General features: G+C 51.4%; 1 long non-coding RNA gene across 1 annotated transcript; it reads left to right on the forward strand.

Annotated features, from left to right (window-relative positions):
- The first annotated feature begins 3,918 nt into the window (after positions 1-3,918).
- On the forward strand, positions 3,919-4,697 carry LOC119320399. The gene is made up of 2 exons (XR_005154969.1): positions 3,919-4,049; positions 4,180-4,697. It is a non-coding gene; the product is annotated as an uncharacterized LOC119320399 (long non-coding RNA).
- The last annotated feature ends 734 nt before the right edge of the window (positions 4,698-5,431 follow it).

A 5,431-nucleotide genomic window follows, 5' to 3' on the forward strand; every position in this document is an offset into this window, starting at 1 on the left:
AGCTTGTCCTCGAGCTACGACCTAACCAATTGATAGCCACAACTCGACGCAACACAAACCTAACACCTAAAAACAAGCCTTTTACATCTCGGCTTGTTTTATGACTCTCAACCTGAAATGAACTGTGACGCTTTATTTTGGACCCCTGAACATAAAGTGGACACCATCCGCACGTCGGACGTGCACGTGTACAACCACCTAGATCCCATGGATATCATCTGGACAAAAGAAGTGCATGTGTATGGTAACCTGGAAGTGGTCACAAGAGCGACCAGCAGAGGCGCCCTCGCGGCGGCCGGCGGCGGAATGCAGTGGTGCTACCAGTGCGCACCTGTCGGTGACACCATGCCTTCTCCCAGCGGGACGGCTGTTAGTCTGCACCGCACAAAGAAGAGTGGAGGGCCTTTGATGGAGAATGACGAGGAGGGGTGTGCCTCCCCAACCGTCGATGTCACAGACGTTGAGGTCGCTGTCCGCGGGGAAAACAGCATGCCCGCCGCCCGTGGGGGAAACCACCTGCCCAAAATCCCCGACGCATCGGACGAGATCGAGATCCTTTGCGCAGCGAAGCGCAACTTGGAGGAGCTGCAGCTGCGGACCACGCATCTCAGGCACACGCTGACGCGCTAGGAGGCCACTCGCGGCAGCCTGCAGCCTCACCGCTGCCGACACGTGATGGGTAGCGATCCAAGTCGAAAGCGGTGACGGCGACGGCGGAAACTTGATCTGCTGGATGGGGACGCCCTGGGATGGCGGCGGGCGTTGATGGGAACGAGGTCGTCGGAGTCCCATCGCAGGGCATCCCATACTGGTACGAGATGACCGGTGCCGAGGTCGCCGCCGAGGGCGGCGGCGGCAGGGGTAGCCACTGTTGGTGTGGCGGCTGAGGAGGTGGCTGCTGGGGATGCGGCTGGGGCGCATAGGGCCCGACGAGGAAGGCCCTGATGCCTGCCATGGCCTGCCGTAATTCTAGGATTGTGGCTGTCATCTGCTCCGGGGTGAGGATGAGGGCGGGCGGCGCCGGGGCAGAGGGTGCAATCGCCCCTGAGGACGCCAGCACACCCACTGCCGGCGCGCCAGCTGTGTGGGGCAGCAGCGCCGACGAAGACGCTGGTGGCAGCGGGTGGGTGTGCGGCGGCGGCGGGTGGAAAACTCGGTGGAGGGCTGGACATGATCGAACCCGGGAAAGTTGATACCAATAGGTATGAACCAGATCCCTACCAGGGTGTGGTCTCAGGTTGTAGGAGTGGACGAAGGGATGGAGTGGAGGACGGCGTGGTCGCCGGCGCTAGAGCGCCGTCGTTGCTTGCGCGCGCGAGAGTGAGAGAGCAGGGCGGCGGTTAGGGTTAGATCTCCCGGCTCCCTAAGGAAGCTGAACAAATATTATTGCTTCTTACTTGATTAGATTGATACATCTCCTCTGCTTATATAGAGAGGTTTACTTGACTCTCAAACAAGCGACCCTTATCGCTAATTAACTCTAAGACTAACCGGCTATACCGCTAGCCCAGACCCATTAGGCCATTACGTACTCTAACATAGATACTCTGTATTACTCATGAATATCTAAAAGACAACGAAATGTACAAATGTAAGATTTCTCAAACTTCGTCAGAAAAGTCTGTAGGTTTGGCACAACCAAGTAAAAGCAGGCATGATTTTTTTTACTGAAACTATGTTTATTTACCATGATGAACTACAGTCCATGTTAACAAACATTCTGAAGCTTAAAATGTTAGTCATACCCCCAGAGAACTTGACATCCCTGAATCCCTGCAAAATATGTGTGCCACGGTAGATCACTAGAGAAGTTAAAGCTGGAGAACCCAGAATCGTTCATCGAGCCCGTTCCCTTCTTCAATGCAGTTCCAATATAAACATTCACTTAGATCTAGCACCAAATCAAAAATTGTAAACCTTTACGGATCAATGCCGCCAACAAGGAATCGTCTTCAGGTACCGGGCGAGGCGACGGCTCCCCAAGACAGGGTCCAGCCAGCGCGACGTAGAGGGTGCTGCCCGATTCTTGGACGGTGGTGGTGGTGTAGGCAAGAACCTCTAGCGGGAGGTGGCGGGCGCGGGCGGCGAGCAAAGACGGATCGTCGGCGAGGCGGCGGCAGCGCCGGCAAACTGCAGGGCAGCGGAGGACAGCGTGGGCGGGGAGGCGGAAGAGGATTTCCGCGACGACGTCGTCGAAGAGTTCGCCGGGCTGCTCCATCGTCCTCAACTCGTCTTCGAAATGGCGAATCTCGCCGCCGTCGCCGACACGTTGAGAGGCATCTGCGCGACAGTGCCTCATAGTCTCCGCCCTCTCCAGATTTTGACACCTAACTTGGGCACACATCTCCACCCAAGGAGATGTCGAGCCTCCACCGGATCTCCTTCGCTCTGCCCCAGTCGCCAGCCGGCCACCAGCGCCTCATGTCGTGGCACTTCTCCTCCCTCCCTCCATCTCCTTTCAACTCAGGTTCTCTGGCTTTTCTGTGCAGCTCCGCCGTCGTGGAGCTCACCGGGATGTTGATGGAGGTCAATGGGGAGAAGAGTGGGGGAGAGTGGTCAGCCAACTCCTTCAGTTCGCTCGGTTTGAACATGTATATCGAACAAAGGAAGCTGACGTGGCTGCCCAGGGTGCTTTTAGATGCGTCCAGTGTGATTTGACGGACAAATCAATGTTCAATCCCAAATGCTAAAAAGTGGATGCCAGACTTTTAGCGTATGGGTCATTTAAAAGCATCTAGACTTGCAAAGAAAATCATAGTTCAACAAACTGGACATGCCAAAATGAAATCAATGTCCGAGCGTGACGGATGGCCTCGGATCACTGGTCGGGCGCCTGCTCCGAGAGGAATGCGTCGTGCTCCTGGCGGAATGCGTCATGCTCCGCCTGCATCCGGGCTACCTGCTCTGCCTGCATCCGGTTTGTGTCTCCGTCGCGGCGGTCTGGGTCGGGCTGGACGACATCTCCGGTGGTGGATCGGGGCCGATGGTGAGGATTTGGAACAAGGGTGAAGGACGTCGAGGCTACGGACGCGGTAAATGTTGGAGGGCGGCCGGAGGAGGAGAACGGATTTGATGGATTTGGTGCAATTTGCATGGGATCGGGTTGTCGGATCTGACGTGACGGGCTTGTCTGGGCGCCGCCATATCCGCCCCATATCTGGACTGGATATGAGAGGTGCCGGTCAGCCCGGGCGTTCGAGGCCCGTTTAAGAAGCATGTCTAAATCGAAAAGTCATGCCCGGTCAGTAACCGGACGGCCCGCCCGGGCGTATGAGACGGGTTTGAGGCGTCCGGCTATAGATGCTCTAATGGCCTCTCCCTATATAAAGCATAGTCTTTATGGATATCAATTGTGTGGAAAGAATGGTCTATATGTAGGAATTACAGGTTGTAATCAATATCGTAAAGCATGGTCTATATCTGTCTCTCCTTATATAAAGTACTCCCTCCGTCTAGGTGAGTAAGTCATCTTAGGTTGTGCACCGTGACCAAGGAGAAGGAGAAAACGAGAGAACTTAATGTTCATTTGCTAATTAATAGCATTGCATGCAATGAGCTAACCTCTGCATGTCATGTTTGGTAGTCTCAAGTCATTAAAAGCATGCACATCCCACATCTCTTATTGGTTGATATGTCAAGAAACAAGAAATGAGGTAGAATTTAATGCACCGCGCCTAAGTGTTTTGGGATTATTTGATTTCCGTAAGATGACTTACACACCTAGACGAAGGGAGTATGATATTTATGGATAGTAATAATTTCAAAAGAATGGCCTATAATTAATAGAAATGACTTCATGGATAGTAGTTAATTCCTGGCCAATATACCTACCACATTAAACAAAGAATGATCCATATCTGCTCTACGTATATAAACATCCACAAAGAGCAGTGTTTTCATCGACCAATTGTGGGAAGATAGAAGAAGAAAGAGAGAACCTACTTGGTTGGTTGGTTGTAGTATGGCGCTAATCAAGAGTCACACAGGGGTTCCATGGTTGGTGGCACTTGCGGCTATGGCCATCATCTTGTTCTCCCATTGCGCACAAGGTTAACACATGGGTTCCTTTTTCTCTCAGTTGCATGGGTTCTCTTTTTGTTACACCATTGATTGATAGACACCATCTCATATATATACACACACAAAAAAAAACATTTTAACTACTATTTTTTCACACAGGCGTGGACAAATGTATCAAGAGTGGCGTGTGCATCTCCGTCTGCCCTACTTTGTGTCTCGAACTGGTCGGTGATGACACAAGGTACTACTGCAAGAGCGATGATAGTGAATGTTGTTGCCCACCCAACACGTTGACAGAATGGTGCATTAGCAGGCCATTCTGTGATCCCTCGGCCTGTGAGGAATTGTGCAAAGGAAATCACTTCTATGTTGGTGGAGCCTACTGCAAGAATATTACCCACCCACTGAAATATGTTAAGTGTTGCTGCCCCTTAAAACACAACGCCGCCATGCATGGCTAATAGAGCATGAGTTGTTGTATTAGCCTCTATTTATGTCACAATTTTCATAGTATGTTATCATTAGTCATTGTCCTAGAGGCTAATAGAGCGGCTTATGTTCGAGCTAGTCAATTGGTGGATGCCCAAAACTATAACTGATTGTGGATATCCACCAGATTTGCTTGTTCTTGCTAATTAATTAATTTAAGGAATAAATGCTAGTCTGGAGAGATGGAATTTCTGATTATGTTAGCTAGTGGTGGCCGTAGCGGTTAAATCAATAGGGATCAATTCTACACTAAGTACACCCTCCCTCTACTTCTTCCCCCTCTAGATTTCAGTTTGACGCCTCTTGGCTCCTTATTGAGGGTTTCTGTGACCTCCTGGGGTCTAAAATCAGTGCGATTCTGTCTGCGCCTCATCGTTCCTTTGTTCCCATGGATGATTGGCATAATTGTTCGGCCTTGCTTCGCAAATTCCTTCGGGGATGGTCCCGGAACTATTCGGCCTAGGAACGCAGGGAGAAGACCCTTCTTTTGACCCAGATTGAGATCCTTGATGCTCGGGCGGATGCCTCTGGCCTCTCTGATTCTGATTGGTCCCTTCGGTTCTCCCTTGAACGTGCGTTGATGCACCTGCATCGGCTTAACGAGATTTACTGGCGCCAGAGGGGCGCGTCCAACTGGCTCCTAAAAGGGGATTCTCCCTCTGCTTACTTCTTTGCGATTGCAAATGGGAGACGGCGCAGATGTCTAATTGATGGCCTGATTATTGATGGGGTACGTACTTCCGACCAGGGCGTCACACTTAACCACATAGTCTCTTTCTTTTCTTCGCTTCTTTCCGCCAAGCCTGATCAGGGTTCCAGGCTTGCTGCTAACTTTTGGAACCAGGGATCCTTGGTTTCCCAGGAGGAAAATTCGGACTTGATGATCCCCTATTCTGAAGAGGAAATATTTTCTGCTATTACG

This window comes from Triticum dicoccoides, chromosome 6B, assembly GCF_002162155.2.
Source record: "Triticum dicoccoides isolate Atlit2015 ecotype Zavitan chromosome 6B, WEW_v2.0, whole genome shotgun sequence".
NCBI classification, from domain to species: domain Eukaryota; kingdom Viridiplantae; phylum Streptophyta; class Magnoliopsida; order Poales; family Poaceae; genus Triticum; species Triticum dicoccoides.